At 34.7% G+C, this 20083-nt stretch overlaps 1 protein-coding gene across 1 annotated transcript in view; it reads left to right on the forward strand.

The window, feature by feature from the left end:
* Positions 1-20083, forward strand: part of LOC147343960 (protocadherin-15-like) — a 1781617-nt gene that overhangs the window by 868134 nt on the left and 893400 nt on the right. The window lies entirely within an intron of this gene.

A 20083-nucleotide genomic window follows, 5' to 3' on the forward strand; every position in this document is an offset into this window, starting at 1 on the left:
TATTAAATTACTTTTTGAGCAGTGGAATTTTTAAGCAGTCTAAGATCTATCAATCATCTAATCGTTTAAAAAATCATTAACTTTACTGTGACTTTAGAAATGTTCTTTGTATAAGTATTGAATGAATTGGTGTATATTTTTTCATTCACAATGGCTAAATATAAATGCAAGTCTTGGTTCTTTTTTCTATAGAAAGACAACTTGCTACTGCTTTGTTGAAATTTTCTTATGAATTTTTCTTATCGAAAAGATAATTGCTTTGTTGATATACAGATGTTGCTTTTGAAGTTAACTTCTGTGAAGTTCTTGAGCGTTTTAATTTTAATAAGAGTTAGTTTATCTCTGCATTATCACTAAATAGCAACTCTAATTCCACAGGCTTAGCTAGCTTTTCAAAACTAAGATGGAAGGAGAAAACAATGTAAGCATGCTTATCTAAGGACATTCTGACACATTTAATGTGTGGGATCTCTGTGTGCTTTTCATAAGCATATATTCTTCTTACAATATTATATCTTTAACATCTGGATTTATCAAGCTTTGAATTCTGAAATGTTAAGTTTGTGCTATAATTTCACTTGTGTGAAAATGATGAAACTGTATTAAATATTTATTCAATGTTTAGCCAGAATTACATTGAACTGCTACTTGTTAGTAACTATGTTTTAACATTGTCACAGTCCTCTTGGTTTAACATGATTAGTCCAACTCTGAAGGAATAAAATTGAGGCTTAAAAGAGTAAGCAGTTTATTTAATCCTACCTAACTGAAGGGCTTCTCTTGTGTTCAGCTGGTAAAGAATCTGCCTGCAGTGCAGACCTGGGTTTGATCCCTGGGTTGAGAAGATCCCCTGGAGAAGGGAGAGGCTACCTAAGTGAAAAATGCAGTTGTGAGGCTCAAACATATGTTTTATAATTATAAGTTCTAACACTTCCGTTATTTCACTCTTCTACACTTATCCTCATTTTTTAAGCTACGTTTTCACTACACTGACAATTTTCTTTTTTGGTTTAATTAGAAACCTCAGAAATAGTTCAAGTTAGTTATTTTTAATTCAATAAAGAGTTTTTTTTGCTAAGAAAAAAAAGATTTAAAGTAACCTAGTAAACCAGTCCCTATTATTTTTAAAAATAACAATCTAAAGCAAAACATTACGTTAAAATATTCATTCAAAAAACCTGCTAAAGTGTTATTTTATTGAAATTGACATACAGTGTCATTTTTGTCTCATGTGCACATCATAAAGATTTGATTGTTCTTGCTGTTTAGTTGCCTTGTGGTGTCTGGCTCTTCAAGACCCCATGAACCACAGCACGCCAGGCCTCCCTGTCCATCACCAACTCCCAGAGTTTACTCAAACTCCTGTCCATTAAGTCAGTGATGCCATCCAACCATCGCATCCTCTGTTGTTCCCTTGTCCTCCCACTTATAATCTTTCCCAGGATCAAGGTCTTTTCCAATGAATCAGCTGTTCGCATCAGGTGACCAAAGTATTGGAGCTTCAACTTTAGCAACAGTCCTTCCAATGAATATTCAAGGTTGATTTCCTTTAGGATTGACTGGTTTGATCTCCTTTGCTGTACAAGGGACTCTCAAAGGTCTTCTCCAGCACCATAGTTTGAAGGCATCAATTCTTTGGCAGCCAGCCTTCTTGATAGTTCAACTCTCACAACCATACATGAATACTGGAGAGACCATAGCCTTAACTATATGGACCTTTGTCAGCAAAGTAATGACTTTGATTTTTAATATACTGTCTAGGTTTGTCATAGCTTTCCTGCAGAGAAGCAAGGATCAAACACAGGAAAAAATATAATAGGTTTAAAAATTAAAATTATAAAATAGAGAAATAAAAAAAAGAAGAAGAAGAAAAAGTGGACAGAGAAAGAAAAAAGAAAACTCCACAGAACTGCAAAAGCCCAACATAGAGGCAGAGGTTTAGAACAACAAAAAGTGTGAATGAATATACACATATATGTATACACCCATAAGCAAAATGTAAAAAGTCCAACAAAAATAAAGTACAATAGATTAACCAGGTGAACAAAGGAAGCCAAAATTATATCTACCAGTTAAGAACAAAACTAACTAAAGCACAAACAGAAAACAAAACTAAAGCAAGATGCCAATTGGGTAATAAAGCAATGAAAATAAAACTAACAAATATGTTGAGAGGAAAGAAATGAAAGAAAAGAAAGAAAGAATAGTTACGCAAAATTAAATAGAGGTAGATAAAGAAGATTTATATATATTAAAGATTAACTGCAAGGGGAAAAGAACAGTAGGATAAGCAAACAAAGAATGCATGCAGAAAAAATAATAATAGGTTTGGAAAATTAAAAATTAAAATAAAAAAAAGAGAACAACAACAACAAAAATGGAAAACTCCACAGAACTGCAGAAGCCCAACATAGAGGCAGATGTTTATAACAACAATAAATAATGTGATATAATAGTCAAATTACTAATAGTAGTAGATAATTTTAATTTTCTAAAATACATCAACCTGGCACATTATTAAGATTGGGTTACATCTCTCAGATTTGGATTTTCATACAAGAATCTAATAAGGAAGGACAATATAGCTTTTGTATATGAAATATATGTACACATACACACACACATATTCATGGTGACTTGTTTGGAAATGGAGTAAAGTAGATTGAAATAGAAGAGGCCAAGATATACTTCTGATGCAGAAACCACAGGATTACATAAATAGAGTGAAAAGATGGAAAGATGGATGCAAGGAAATAGGGAGAAAAGAGCACCAAATAGTGAGACATGAATTTATATCCTGGCATTGTATCAATGCAACTAAATTTTGAATAACAGAAATTTAATTAGTTTTCCTGTCAGTTCTATTGTTTCACACTGAACAATTAACATAAACATTTTTCAATTAAAAAGTGCTTTATGATTTTAAGCATAGGAACACAATAAGGGAATTGCTGAATTATTTATGCTGCTACTTCTTATAGAGATATGATTTTTTTTTTCTATTTCTCTGTAAACGTGTCTTGAGATATTATTCTCATGCTCATGCTCCTACTAAGTTGGTTCAGTCTTGTCCAACTCTTTGTAACTCTATGGACTGTAATCCACCAGGCTTCTCAGTCCATGGGATTCTCCAGGCAAGAACGCTGAGGTGGGTTGCCATGTTCTCCTCCAGGGAATCTTCCAGATCCAAGGATCAAACTCTTGTCTCTAAGGTCTCCTGCATTGGCAGGTGGGCTCTTTACTACTAGCGCCATCTAGGAAGCCCCATACAAACTTCTGTTCTCTGAGGGAGTCAGATCAGATCAGTCGCTCAGTCGTGTCCGACTCTTGGCGACCCCATGAATCACAGCACGCCAGGCCTCCCTGTCCATCACCAACTCCCAGAGTTCACTCAAACTCACGTCCATCGAGTCAGTGATGCCATCCAGCCATCTCATCCTCTGTCATCCCCTTCTCCTCCTGCCCCCAATCCCTCCCAGAATAAGTCTTTTCCAATACATCAACTCTTCGCATGAGGTGGCCAAAGTACTGGAGTTTCACCTTCAGCATCATTCCTTCCAAAGAAATCCCAGGGCTGATCTCCTTCAGAATGGACTGGTTGGATCTCCGTGCAGTCCAAGGGACTCTCAAGAGTCTTCTCCAACACCACAGTTCAGAAGCATCAATTCTTCGGTGCTCAGCCTTCTTCACAGTCCAACTCTCACATCCATACATGACCACAGGAAAAACCATAGCCTTGACTAGACGAACCTTTGTTGGCAAAGTAATGTCTCTGCTTTTGAATATGCTATCTAGGTTGGACATAACTTTCCTTCCAAGGAGTAAGCGTCTTTTAATTTCATGGCTGCAGTCACCATCTGCAGTGATTTTGGAGCCCAGAAAAATAGAGTCTGACACTGTTTCCACTGTTTCCCCGTCTATTTCCCATGAAGTGATGGGACCGGATGCCATGATTTTTGTTTTCTGAATGTTGAGCTTTAAGCCAACTTTTTCCCTCTCCTCTTTCACTTTCATTAAGAGGGTTTTTAGTTCCTCTTCACTTTCTGCCATAAGGGTGGTGTCATGTGCATATCTGAGGTTATTGATATTTCTCCCGGCAATCTTGATTCCAGCTTGTGTTTCTTCCAGTCCAGTGTTTCTCATGATGTACTCTGCATATAAGTTAAATAAACAGGGTGACAATATACAGCCTTGACGAACTCCTTTTCCTATTTGGAACCAGTCTGTTGTTCCATGTCCAGTTCTAACTGTTGCTTCCTGACCTGCATACAAATTTCTCAAGAGGCAGATCAGGTGGTCTGGTATTTCCATCTCTTTCAGAATTTTCCACAGTTGATTGTGATCCACACAGTCAAAGGCTTTGGTATGGTCAATAAAGCAGAAATAGATGTTTTTCTGGAACTCTCTTGCTTTTTCCATGATCCAGCAGATATTGGCAATGTGATCTCTGGTTCCTTTGCCTTTTCTAAAACCAGCTTGAACATCAGGAAGTTCATGGTTCACATATTGCTGAAGCCTGGCTTAGAGAATTTTGAGCATTACTTTACTAGCGTGTGAGATGAGTGCAATTGTGCAGTAGTTTGAGCGTTCTTTGGCATTGCCTTTCTTTGGGATTGGAATGAAAACTGACCTTTTCCAGTCCTGTGGCCACTGCTGAGTTTTCCAAATTTGCTGGCATATTGAGTGCAGCACTTTTACAATATCATTTTTCAGGATTTGGAATAGCTCAACTGGAATTCTATCACCTCCACTAGCTTTGGAGTGCAGTGTGATAAATATTTGACTTCAGGATAAGGTGCATATTATTGTTACTATTAGATTTTCTATAAAGAAAATGCAAATTTTGAAAATTTAATTTAAATATCCAGGTGGTATTGACCTAAATAATTCCCTTACATCCTGAGTATCTCTTAAGTGTAGAAAATGAAACTTGAAGCATCTTTATTACAAATTCATTTTTAAAAGTTTGAAATGTTCAGAAGCTACTTTTTCTTCTTATATATTCTATGTTGCACAGATTAAAGGAAGAAATAAAACTAATTTCCTTTATGTTGAGATATTAAATGGCTTCTCTTCTGAGAATATACATGTATCAGCCAGTGGAGTATAAAAGCATTTTTGTTTTAACTAATCAATGCCAATAAGAAAAAATACAGTTTTTTTTTGTGATTTTAAGTAGAATATCTCATGAGCTTATATAAAATAATTATGAACAGACATATTTATATATATTTTATCAAGTGGAACATATGACTCTTATTAAACTTTCTATTGCTGCTGCTGCTGCTGCTAAGTTACTTCAGTCGTGTCCAACTCTGTGCGACCCCCTAGACAGCAGCCCACCAGGCTCCCCTGTCCCTGGGATTCTCCAGGCAAGAACACTGGAGTGGGTTGCCATTTCCTTCTCCAATGCATGAAAGTGAAAAGTGGAAGTGAAGTCGCTCAGTTGTGTCCGACCACTAGCCACCCCATGGACTGCAGCCCACAAGGCCCTTCCGTCCATGGGATTTTTCAGGGAAGAGTACTGGAGTGGGCTGCCATTGCCTTCTCCAACTTTCTATCAAGAAAGGGTAAAAGTTGGTCAATTCAATATAAACATCCAGGCTTTATTAAGCTAAGCAAATTCTTTACCTCTCTAACAATATGTGTTTGAAAATCTTTCTAATTTGGAGTATAAAGTTCATTCTTGTAAAAAATAGGTATATATCATATACTTGATCCGTATTATAGAATTTTATTTATTTACCTATTTATCTAGCTATTATCATTGTGCATTTTAACTATTCCCAGTCTCTTAGTATTATAAATGATACTTCAGTAAATATCCATATACCTCAAACAAAGTTATCTGGAAATATATGTGAATATATCTGTATGATAATTTTTAATATAGAATTTCTATCAAACATATATTTTATTATATGCTAGTTTCCAAATAATAAATTCCAAAAAATCATTTCCAATAGAATTTGTAGCACTTACGTTCACAGAAATGTTTGAGAATGTGCCTGTTTCTTTACAATTTCTCCAACATAAATTACCCAATTTTGTCCATGGCAATCTGATTCCTGAAAAAACAGGATATTCCTGATATTATTGTGTATTTTTCTCAGTTTTCTCATACATATACTTATATATCCATCCACTATATCTATCTAGATACATATAATAATATAACATATATATCATGTGTGTTGTGTATAAATGTATACATTGCACACATACGCATACCTGAGTTAAGGGAAATAAATGTTAACAAATAATCTCCAAATCCATACCATTTCTCTCCTTTATGGTGCCCATCTTTGCAGGAAATATTCCCTTGTTATCTCTAATTTTCTTTAAGAGATCACTAGCATTTCCCACTCTATTGCTTTCCTCTATTTCTTTGTATTGATCACTGAGGAAGGCTGTCTTATCTCCCCTTGCTATTCTTTGTAACTGTTCATTCAAAGGGGCTTATCTTTCCTTTTCTCCTTTGCCTTTCACTTCCCTCCTTTTCACATCTGTCTGTATGGCTTCCTCAGATAACTATTTTGCCTTTTTGCATTTCTTTTTCTTGGGGGTGGTCTTGATCACTGCCTCCTGTACAATCTCACAAACTTCCATCCATAGATCTTCAGGCACTCTATCTATCAGATCTAACCCCTTGAATCTATTTCTCACTTCCACTGAATAATCTTAAGGGATTTGATTTAGGTCATACCTGAATAAGATGGGCACAATAAAGGACAGAAATGGTATGGAACTAACAGAAGCAGAAGATATTAAGAAGAGGTGGCAAGAATACACAGAAGAACTACACAAAAAAGATCTTCACGACCCAGATAATCATGATGGTGTGATCACTCACCTAGAGCCAGACATCCTGAATTGTGAAGTCAAGTGGGCCTTAGGAATCATCACTACGAACAAAGCTAGTGGAGGTGATGGAATTCCAGTTGAGCTATTTCAAGTCCTAAAAGATGATGCTACAAAAGCACTGCACTCAATATGCCAGCAAATTTGGAAAACTTAGCAGTGGCCACAGGACAGGAAAAGGTCAGTTATCACTCCAATCCCAAAGAAAGACAATGCCAAAGAATCCTCTAGCTACCACACAATTGCACTCATCTCAGATGCTAGCAAAATGGTGCTCAACCTTCTCCAAGCCAGGCTTCAACAGTATGTGAACCTTGAATTTCCAGATATTCAATCTGGATTTAGAACAGGCAGAGGAACCAGAGATCAAATTGCCAACATCTGTTGGATCAACAAAAAAGCAAGAGAGCTCCAGAAAATCATCTACTTCTGCTTTACTGACTACATCAAAGCCTTTGATGTGTGGATCACAAAAAACTGTGGAAAATTCTTCAAGAGACAGAAATACCAGATCACCTGACCTGCCTCCTTAGAAATCTGTATGCAGGTCAGGAAGCAAGAGTTAGAACTGGACATGGAGCAACAGACTGATTCCAAATCGGGAAAGGATTACATCAAGGTTGTATATTGTCCTTATTTATTAAATCCTGCCTATTTATTGGTGATGGACAGGGAGGCCTGTCATGCTGCAGTCCATGGGGTCACAGAGTGGACACAACTGAGCGACTGAACTGAACTGAACTGTACTGCTGAATCTTACTCATTTGCAAACTTTTCTCTAAAGAACTGTGGCTACTTGCACTTAATGTGTGCAGCCTAAAACTCACTAGACACATCATCTCTCTCCAATTTCTCTTTTCTACAACTTAACATTAATTTTCATCCCACCAGTGTTATATCTGATTATCTTTTAGTCTTCATATACCCACTATTATGAATTATTAGTAAAATATACTTTTGACATGCTAACAGATTAATGGGTTTGGACAGAGGGATGAAATTTGTTTCTTCTTCAGCTATTCATTTCACTCTACCCTTATCATTATTAAAATTGCAGCTCCAAAATCATCTATAATATCTCATTTCATCTTTGCCCATGGGCATCACACTAATAAGTTTCTAATCTTAAGATTTCTACTTACTTTTATCCACAAAAGATGCCTGATTCTGATTTATTCACCCAGGTCTGAAACTGGAAAGTAGAAACAAAAAAAGTTTTTAGCCATTAATTTACATAAAAACCAGTGCTCTTTAATGATATTTTTTCTAAGAGAAACATCTTGCTGAATCATGTAAAATAGGAGACTTTTCATAGTTTTGAAAGTTACGCTGCATCCTTTATAAGTAGCAATTAAAAACTTGAACCTTTGAACTTCAGCAGTAATTCTAAAGGCAAAAAAGTTACTTTATGATTATTGTTTAATTGGACAAGAATGCTAATTAAGTAGAAAAAACTATAGTTTATGCATGCTTTTTCTTTGTTTTTATTTTCTGAAAATTCCTCTTAAAGAAATCTTTATCACTTTTCATTGCTTTTGCCATTTCAAAAGAAATAGTGTTATACGGCTTATGTTCACATCCTTTTAGAGATTTTTCTACGAAAACTCATTAAAAAATAGACATTATGATAGGTTATTAAATGCTTTGCTCATATCAGTGTACTTATACATCGGGTATATTGACATTTCATTACTCATAAAGTACAATCTCTATGAATAAAATAAAATTATTTAAATTGTGTTTTCCTCTCAAACATAAAGAATAATAATTGTATTGAGTTACCTTTGGTAAATAGGACAGAATTTTACAATTATAATACTATCTTTTATAAAGAATGCTCTAAAACCAGCTAATGTTGTTCTTATTTTAGCTGTCCTGCAAATATTGAGCAACTTGCTAGGTGTATTTAAACAGAATAAAACTGAAGTAATTAAAGTATTCAAAAGCACTTAGTCTGTCATTCATTATTCCCCTCAAATCCGTGCTATATACTTCTACCAGGTGAATCTACTTATCCTCTTCACGCACCTTCTTTTTAAACATATCCGTACATCACTAGTACTATTAAAAAAAAAAAAAACACACGAAAAATTGTTAGCTAGGTTTTCAGTATCATGTGATTTGATTAGTGAGGTATACTTTCAATGTATCCCCTGAAACTCCATATGTAGATTTTATCTTTAGTTAATATTTACATTTAATCCTCTAATTTTAAATCTTATTTCTTTTCCTCTAGTCTTGAATCTTATTTCTCCTACCTGAGTGATTTTTTTCCTCTTCCTTTTTCCCATCAAGTTCTTATTCAGACTTCAGTGCCCTATGGATGTTCCATTATATTCATGAAATAGTATTTGACAATTTACTTGTGACATTTCCACCCATACTCCTGTAGAACAACCATCTTTACTCCTCTACTACATACTATTCTTTATGTTTTGTCTTGCATATACTTTATTCTCCAACCTAGTCATTATTAAATGGCCATCATTAAAAAAAAAAAAAAAAATGCCACGGTGCCTTAATGAGCATTAGACTTTACAGTGTATATTGATTGGAAATACAATAGTATTTCCTCTTTGTAAAGTCTTTTTATACCCATAACTTAATTTTATGCATTTTGTTTTCAACAAAATAGTTAAATATTCAAAACTTAATAATCTCAATTCAAATCTATGATTTTCAAGCATCCAAATGTGCAAAATATTTTAAATCTTATATCTTTTTTAAATCATTTCCGCTGAATAGAATTTCACTATATTTTGATATAAAATTGTAACATGTCTATTTTTCTAGTCTCTAGAGAAATTCCTATTTGCCAGAGGTTCTGTAGGATCAAATAAAATTCAATTTGAAATTCAAATTTCATTACATTGATATATTGTCTCTTCAGGAAAGGTCATATTGACCTTGATGATTCTGTAGCATAAATAAAGGGCTTACATGACTCTTGTATATTCAGTTAATTTTCTAAGTCAAATCATTCATCTTGGTACTTATGCCAGTTGAGAACATCAAGCACTTCTTTAATCATACAAATTTATAACATAAATAGGAAAAGCTTAAAATAATTATATCAAAACAGAGATATTTAAAAATACTTTCTTAGCTGTATTTCTTCTCCTATTTAAACAATTAATTGACATTATATTTGAGATGATATTTCTGAAAATACACCAAACTACAAATTTTGCTTATACTTTTTTAGGAAAAATAAGAAAAGCACAAAGTGAAATTAAACAGAACAGTCTATTATTTGTTTACCTATATTTATCTAAATTAGTATCATATTTTAATGTTTTTAATAGCAGTAGTATCTATCATACCAAAAATATTGATCTTTACCAACATTTTCATTAACATTAAACTTACAGATTTAGTCCTTAACAAAATATTCTATTTTTTTTAAATTATAAAAGATGACATATTTTTAGTTCAGTTTGTTGAGTACCTTATTTGAAAATTCCTGCAAAGAAATACAAAGTGGTTTGTGTTTGGTTTCTGTATAAGCACTGATATAGTATGCGACCCCAGGAAAATAAGGTTTGTACAGAAGACGTCCATGAAAAAAGGCAGGCAACTCATAGCAATGCTCAAGTGTTGCACCACAACACTGAAAACTGTGCTCCCCATACACTTCATTTCATTGAAACTATAGCCATTAGTTTGTGCAAGACAACTCTCTTCTTTGTTGAATGTGTGTTTTCCCCTTTAGTTTTGTTTAATATGTACGATTCCATCCTCAATCCCATAAGCAGCTGTTATCTAAAATTCAGAACAAACACTAAACTGATCAATGTTTTACATACGCCATGTTTACCTCAGATCCTCCTATGCATTAATTTTCTACTGTTACATCCAAATTACCACAAACTTGATGGCTTAAGACAATCCACAATGATTATCTCACAGTTTCCCTGGATCAGGGGTCCCACTACCAGTTAGTTGGGTCCTCTGCTCAGTGTCTTACAAGGCTGCAATCAATTGCCTGCCAACTGCATTTTCATCTATAGGACTGATTAGGAAAGAATCCTAGATTCATTTAGTTTATGGGCAGAATTCTTTTCCTTTTTGTTGTATAACTGAAGTCTGTTGTATGGAGGCCATCCTCAGGTACAAGATCCCTGGCGTATGTTCCTCTTCATAGGCAGTTTACAATGTTAATAGTTGCTTCTTAAATCTCAGATGGAAAATTCTCTCTCCACTGTGCTAATAGTGCATCTTATATAATTTAACTGAACCAAGGGGATAGTTTTACATTATTTTTGCAACATTCTATGAGCTAAAAGCAAAGCCATAGACTTCATCTGCACTCAGTGGGGTGAGTGGGGGATCATACAAGTGCATGGTTTATTGTGGGACACCTTAGGGTGTGACTCACACATCCTGTTAAACACTAAAAATTCACATAAACCTTTCTCTCTGCATCCCTCCCTTCCTTCCAACCTTTCTTCTTTTTTTTTCCCTTCATTTTTTTCTCATGCTACCATATTTTCTATATCTTATAAAATACACTTTCCAGAATCAGCACTCAATAAACCACTTAAGCAGTGAATTTTAAAAGTAAATATTCTTTAGTACTCCTATTTTTGTTGTTGTTGTTAAAACTGTCATCTGTTGACTATAGCAGAATGAAATGAATTTTATTATCCTAAATTTAAGTGGACTCTCACAAGTCTCAAAGTTAACCATTCATATGACACAGAGGTGACAGAGCTAGGAATGTATCATAAGTCTCTCGCATCCCAAACTAGGACTTTCATTATAATGTCTCAGGAAAAGGCACTGCAATTTTTACAGTTTCAACTGTAATCTCTCTTCACTGGCTTAATATCTTTATTTTTGTGAATGGACATATGTTAAGAGAAAAATAATCTATTTATTAATTTATTCATATTTCTAGGGATGTTTAACTTTCATCAAACAACAATATTAAAATCATCTGTTTTCTATGCCTGAGAATGACATTACACAGAACTCTCCTTCAAATTTCCTTTGAAAATCATGCATATGCTTGCCTGAGCTTTATTCAGTTTCAGACTTATTTGGTTATGTTCTTAAGTCAAACATTCCACAGATAAAATAATGCTTGTGCTTTTTCCATTTCTTGGTGTTCAATCTTGTCAAGCTAAGTTTATTTTTTCCTATTATTTTTATAAGGTTATGGTAAATATATTTATGTCTAGGACTAGTATTTAGATGCTAATTCAGAAAGCATAGATTGAAAGCAAACCTCTTAAATTTGGAAACTAAAATTTAAAACTCCTTTAATGCAGAATCACTACTAATGCACTTTGAAATTACATACTGAACAAAAAATATGAAATATGTTTCTTGGTCAATAGCAAAATCATTGTGAGGAAACTAAATTGATTTATTTCTTCAGTAGAAGCAGAGTATCTGACATGCAATAAATATGCAATAAATTCTTATTGAGTAAATGCGTGTATAAACACTAAAAAGAATATCCAGTTATAATGGACATAGGTAGTGAAATCTACTTCCTTTTTAATATTTAATTTATTCATATTTTACTAAGCCAACTAGTATGAATAGATTATTATAACATATATCTTATACTTTTTGTTGGTTATATTGAATATTGGCTTTTTGTAATAGGATATAATTTTTATATGTAAATTGAAAAAGCTAGCTATGTTTATCAGTAGTTTGTATCCTTGATGAGGAGTATTACCCAAAAAGAAAACCTGGAGTCATTTCTTCCATCATTTAGAGTTTTATGATTAAAACTACTATTTGAAAAGGAAAAACCCCTATGGACATATTAAGTTCTTGATTGTTGTTATTGTTGTTCAGTTTCTCTGTCACGGCTGATTCTTTGCGACCCCATGGACTGCAGCATGCCAGGTTTCCCTGTCTTCACAATTTCCCGGAGCTTGCTCAAACTCATGTCTATTGGTTGAGGTTATTGATATTTCCCTCAGCAATCTTCATTAATGAGATGGGATGTTTCCTAATACCCAGCTTGTGCTTTATCCAGCCTAGCATTTCACATGATGTACTCTGCATATATGTTAAATAATCAGGGTGATAATATATAACACTGACTTACAGTTTTCCCAATTTGGAACCAGTCCATTGTTCCATGTCTGGTTCTAACTGTTACTTCTTGACCAGCAACCAGATTTCTCAGGAAGCAGGTCAGGTGGTCTGGTATTCTCATCTCTTTCAGAATTTTCCACTGTTTGTTTTGATTCACACATCAAAGGCTTTAGTGTAATTAATGAACCAGAAGTAGATGTTGTTTTCTGGAATTTCTTGCTTTTACTATGATACAGTGGATGTTGGCAATTTGATCTCTGGTTCCTTTGCCTTTTCTAAATCCAGCTTGAACATCTGGAAGTTCAGGGTTCACATAATGTTGAAGCCTCACTTGGAGAATTTTGAGCATTACTTTGCTAAGCATGTGAAATGAGTGCAATTGTGTGGTAGTTTGAACATTCTTTGGTGTTGGCTTTCTTTGGGATTGTAATGAGAACTGACCTTTTCCAGTCTTGTGACCACTGCTGAGTTTTCCAAATTTGCTGGCATATCGAGTGCAATACTTTCACAACGTCATCTTTTAGGATTTGAAATAGCTCAACTGGAATTCCATCACCTCCACTAGCTTTGTTTGTAGGGATGCTTCCTAAGGCCCACTTGACTTCATAGTCTAGAATGTCTGGCTCTAGGTGAGTGATCACACCATTGTGGTTATCTGGGTCATGAAGGGCTTATTTGTATAGCTTTTCTGTGTATTCTTGCCACCTCTTATTAATATCTTCTTCATCTGTTAGGTCCATACATTTCTGTCCTTTATTGTGCCCATATTTGCATGAAATATTCTCTGGTATCTTCAATTTTCTTGGAGAGATCTCGAGTCTTTCCCATTCTATTGTCTTCCTCTACTTCTTTGCATTGATCACTGAGGAAGGCTTTCTTATCTCTCCTTGGTAGTCTTTGGGATCCTGCATTCAGATGGGTATATTTTTCCTTTCTTCCTATGCCTTTCACTTTTCTTTTTTTCTCTGCTATTTGTAAGGCCTCTTCAGACAACCGTTTTGCCTTTTTGAATTTCTTTTTTTTGGCGGAAGATTTCGATCACCACCTTCTATACAATGTTGTGAATATTTGTCCATAATCCTTCAGGCACTCTGTCTATCAGATCGATTCCGTAGATCTATCACTTCCACTGTGTAATTATAAGGGATTTGATTTAGGTCATTACTCCATGTCATTTTCCCAACCCAGGAACAACTCAGGTCTCCTGCATTTCAGGCCCATTCTTTACCAGCTGAGCTATGAGAGAAGCCCTCTTTATTGTTAAGATCCATCAAAGTTTGTAGAAGAAGAATATCTAACTTAGATTTTTATTGTTTGTATCATATGGTTCTAGGAAATGTATTTTGAGTGAAATTATTCTCATTTAATATTTACAAATGTTGAGTAATATTTAAAATGTTAAAACTCTAATCCAACACATGTCCTGTGAACAGTTACACTGTTAGTGAAATAAGTTCTTATGGATTTCTTCTCCTTAGTTTTTAAACTATTTTTTTATCAACTTTGATTCCATTAGATTGAGATTGTATGTATGCATATTGAATTGTGTCAGATGGGGTGAAGAGAGGAGGAAGGGAGGTAGGGAAGGAGTATATATATATATATTTGAAATAAATGCACATATATATATTATCAATGCACACAGAAAGAGTACACACAAATATACATTTAAAAGTGAAAACGGAAGACAGCATTTTATATATATATATATGTGTGTGTGTGTGTGTGTGTGTGTGTGTATATATATGTATATATAAAGTAGAAAAAAGAACCCCAGTGCAATGCAGGAGACAAAGGAGATGCAAAGTCGATCCCTGGGTCAGGAAGATCCCCTGGTAGGAAATGGCAACCCACTCCAGTACTTTTTGCCTGGAAAATCCCACAGACAGAGGAGGCTGATGGGCTACAGTCCATGGAGTCACAAAGAGTCAGACTGAAGTGACAGCATATGCTCAGATGCTCATGCGTGCACACACACCACATGTATTATGAATGCATATATATGTAGATATGTATACACATATATTTATATATTATGAATGCACCATAGAGAGTGAACACGAACAAATATACATTTTAAAGTGAACAGCAATAAAGGTAAACTCAGGCACTGTGGCACGTCAGACTGTAAGCTCCATCAAAGATTAGGCAAGTCCGGTTAGTTTGGGCCAGGTTGGAGAGGTGCCTTAGCTCTCACAGTGCCTGATGAAAACACAGGTGACTTTTCTGTCGGGGGCAATCTGGCCATTTCTGTCCTTGCAACAGAATTAAGCTAATGAATAAAAAGATATATATATAGGATCAATATTTATCTATATATAGTATACATATAAATATAGTATAAAGTTAAAATAAATATTTATTTACATAGTTTTTATGAATAAAGGTGTAATATGAATATAAATATTTCAATGTATTTTATTCTTCAAAAAATAAAATATATTTTCTACTTTGCATATATACTTTTATAAGGATAGTATATTTTATAAATGTGACATGCATGTGTGCATGCTTATTTGCTCAATTGTGTCTGACTCTTTGAGACCCTGTGGACTGTATAGTGCACCAGACTCCTCTGTCCATTGGATTCTCTAGGCAAAATACAAGAGTAGTTAGCCATTCCTTTTCTCAGAGGATCTTCCCAACCCAGAGATCGAACCCAGGTCTCTTGCATTGCAGGCAGATTCTTTACTGTCTGAGCCACCAGGGTAGTCCTAAACATAAATATATTAATATATATTTAATAAAATATATTAAAATTATAGGAAGAGATAGCTAGAAAAAGAGAATAGATCATAAAGGCTCTGAAATGTTATTTTTTTAAAGTGCATATTACAAAGAAAAAAGATAAAGATTGACTCATCAGGTCATGCTTATGAATGATAACTATTTTCTCTAGCGATGAAGACCTTCTTGTTTATTCCCACAAGAGTGAAGTAAAAGAAAGATTTCCCACCAAGCAGTAAGGAAATTCATATATGGTGTGGTCAGATGTGGTGACTTTGGAAAGGCTTGTATTTTAAATTTCATAGCTAAGGGTGCTTTAAAAGAGAGTTTGCATATTCTAGGAAGTAAATAGTATAAATTTTCTATAAGCAGTATAAAAGTAACAAGTTTTGTTATTATAACTCTATCTAGATGTTGTCAGTGATAGCAAAGTACCAAAGTGTGACTGAACAGACTGTTGAAGGGCGAAATGCTTATGTTCCTCTCTCAGCTCCCTGGGAGATTCCAGCTTCCTTCCTGACACAATGCTGATGTGGGATTTCTCATCATGGTGTTGGTATCCACACTTTGATATATCAAAGAAATTAGTGATTTTTCATGTAGCAGTCAGGGCAGAGCCTTAAAAAAAGGAGTTAGCATTTTCAAAAATATACCAGAGGGAAAACTGCTGTTAACCTTGGCTGCTTTTGCCATGTGTCACCACAACCAACCCAGACTCCAGAAGGCAGGGATCAGCAGGTAAAGAGTAGAGCATTGTATACTGACAGACTTTGCATTTATACTTTAAAGTGAAAGGCCTTTTATTTACCTCCCTCCAAGAGATGAACAGTAATCTACCCTCAAGGTACTAGATACCATCAAGGGTGCTTTCAGTAAGGATTATTGAAATAGTTATGCTTTCCTTGTCAAGTTTTTCTGCAGGTGTGTTAATGGAATGCAATTATTTGTTTCATATAACCTTACTCCATTTTCTGAATGTAAGACTCATAGAAGCAGGGATATGCATTTTTTTTAATTGATAAGTTCCATCTGTCAATTAGAGTGAGTGGTACCTCATAGACCCTCCATAAATGCTTGTTGAATAATTGAATTCCTGAGAATATTCAATGCCAGAGAAATGAATATGAATTGTATCTGGTAGCTTTATCATACAAATAATGTGAAACTCAAAATCAATATATTGTGTCTTTAGTAATAATAGTAAAATATTCCAAAGACTACAGAAAATATATAGTAAATACCATGAAACTGAAACCACTTATGTGTAAGATTATTACATAATTGGAAACTGTGCTTTCCCCCCAATATTATTGACAGTAGAATACTACAGATAACCCTTGAACAACATGGGTTTGTACAGCACAGGTTCACTTTTATCTGTGTGTTTTTTTTTTCAGTAAAATTAGCATCTATAATTTTATTTTGCAAATCTTTAAGTGTGGGGAAAAATTTGTGTTTGATTAGGGAATCACAATGTGTGTAGTGTGCTAAGTTGCTTCACTCATGTCCGACTCTTTGTGATCCTGTGGACTGTAGCCCACCAGGCTCTTCTGTCCATGGGATTCTCCAGGCAAGAATACTAGAGTGCTTTGCCATGACCTCCTCAAGGGTATCTTCCCAGTCCAGGGATTGAACCCACGTCTTTTATGTCTCCTGCATTGGCAGGCGGGTTCTTTACCACCAACACCAGTTGGGAAGCCCAGGAATCACAATACATGGACTGAGAGCAGCCTAGAGTCTTGATTCTATCCAAACTGTTTTAGCTTACTGCTTTTGGGTAAGTCATTTGATGCAGAGATATTTGGATTTTTGGTTGGAGGAAGGGGGATGATTGGTGCTCCTAACCCCTAAGTTGTTCAAGGATCAACTGTGTTTTCAAATCACTATTGCAACACCATGTCTTTATTAACTATAACAGTGTTGAATATGGTAGTCAATCATCTCGAAAAAAACAAGTACAATGACATTATTTATAGGTCAGCTACATTTCTTTTTAGAATAGAGCATGGTCTAGGTTTATAGGGCCTAGTATTACTGACCAAGCAGATCTGGAGGGAAATTTTCCACTCAAGGAACAAGGCAGTGTTCAATATGGAATTTATAATAAACGGAATTTATAATAAAAGTACAATACTATTTTAGAGTATTGTTTGAAGGCACCTGTAAGAACTTTGCCTGCAATTCTAGAGAGTGTAAAATTAGTAAAGAAAATGGATATTGCTTTTTTTTTAAGTTTTTTTCTAATATCATTTAAGTGTTTTCCCTTTATTTTTAAAATTTAAAAACTATTTTTTGTTTCTTAATGTTGTAACATTTCTTTAGAAAAAGAGGAATTGAAGCCATATTTGCACAAATCTTATATGTACTTCAGGTTTGGGAATAAGCATGTACTATTTCTCCTTAGTATACAGGAAAGAAATGCAGCAAGCTATTCCGGGCCTCCATGCACTTTGAAACTAGAACCATGTTCTCTCTTGAAATTTTTTTTGTCCTTTTTTGTAATGGAATGAGCAGAAATTTCAAGCTTACAAACTTCACCACCACTTCAGCCACTCATGAGTTTGTAACCTTGAGTGTGTGAGCATATCCTTTCCTCCACAGAGTGGAGACAATAATACCTACCTTAGAGGTTTCACTCAAGATGAGTTGAGAAAATCTATGTTTAACCACTTTGAAGACTTCATAGATGCTGAATCAAAAACACTCATGTTAAGCTTTGTGGAGTGCTCACTCTGAGGTATTCTAAGCATGTATTTATAGCCGTTTATTTAATCCTCCAAACAAATGTATGAGGTAGGCACTATTGTATCTCCATGTTAATAATGAGGTAAGTGAGACAGAGATGCTATTTCATTTGCTCCGTCATAATGGGAGTTGAAGAACTTGAATTTAAAAAGAAGCCTCACTCTAATAAACTGCTCTTAAAATGACTAGCATTTGCCAATTTTATTTTTTCCTTTCCTGCAATAAACATGCATCATTATAGTTGCTTGATATTTAATGATGGGCTCTATCTTTGTCTAGAAGTTATAAAAGTAGAAGCTGAGTTCTTTACCAGTTAGAGGGGGAAAATATGTGAGAGTTAGATAAAAAGAACACTCTTTTTATTAAGATGAAGAAACACAGAAGAATAGATTCCATTTTAGAAGGTCTATGATCTAGTTCTGTGACTTGAAATCTATGGACCACGGATTCAGTGATTATGGGCTTCCCTGGTGGCTCAGACGGTAAAGCATCTGTCCACAATGTGGGAGACCTGGGTTTGGTCCCTGAGTTGGGAAGACCCCTGGAGAAGGAAATTGCAACCCACTCCAGTACTCTTGCCTGGAGAATCCCATGGATGCAGGAGCCTGGTAGGCTACAGTCTATGGGGTTGCAAAGAGTTGGACATGACTAAGCAACTTCACTTTCACTTTCATTCCATGAATAAAAATTGTTTGAGCTTGTAATCTTAATATAATTTTAAATAAATTACGTATTTTGCAGGCTATTGTGCAAATAAACCTTATAAAATGCACAAAAATAAAGCAGAAATATAAATTTAACAAAATATATGCAAAAGTAAAATTCAAATTATTTCCTTTGTGCATTCTGAAGGACCTTACCCATAAGTAGTTTCATAGAGAGAATCCCTGTCAGGAGTTGTAAACTGAAGGACCTTAGAAGACAGTATGACCTGCCAGAAGCTTTTAGTCATTAAAAAGTTTTGGACAACTATCTAAACACTCAGCAGTCTCATGTGGAAATTTGAAATTTACCATGGGAAACAGAAATGTATCATGTTCTGGAAAATCAGAAGACTCAGTAACGCTGGTTTACATTCCCACATTTCTCCAGAAAAACCCTGCACTTTCCAATCTATCACGGCCTTCATGGCCTCTCTTGCCCCTTTAGGCTAATTCATTTTTTCTTTTCTGATGGAGATAGAAAACTGGCCCATCTGCTCACAGGCCCCTAACACCTCATTCAATTTCTTTATTTACTGGCAGATTGCAAAGAAAAACAAAAGAATTAAAATGAAATTAATGCAAATGCTTCCAAAGACAGATGTGGTAAAAACTGACGGCTTATTCTTAGTCTTTATGACATAGTTAAGTCAATCTCTTCTCACTCTACTAAAAATGAATTTCTGTTTTGATGATGGGTTTTTCTACGTAATTCCATAAGACAAATGGCTATTGAAATTTTATGTAGGACACCAACAGCTTAACATCTTAAGTAATTGCAAAAACTTACATGTTATAATTGAATTGTTCTCTACCTAAGATAAATCCAGTGACTTAAACTGATTGACATTTGAATCACTCACAGGGTCTCAATTTTAAAGATGCTCTAACGTCATCAGTATGTTAACATCTCAACTTACTTGCTTACAAAGTAAATAACAGAATGGATGTCTTTTCTTAAAGATTGCTCATCTGCAAACTCATGTAGA

The sequence above is a fragment of the Bos grunniens genome, chromosome 26, assembly GCF_055505025.1.
Source record: "Bos grunniens cultivar Pamir isolate PY7600 chromosome 26, Bosgru_T2T1.0, whole genome shotgun sequence".
NCBI lineage: Eukaryota > Metazoa > Chordata > Mammalia > Artiodactyla > Bovidae > Bos > Bos grunniens.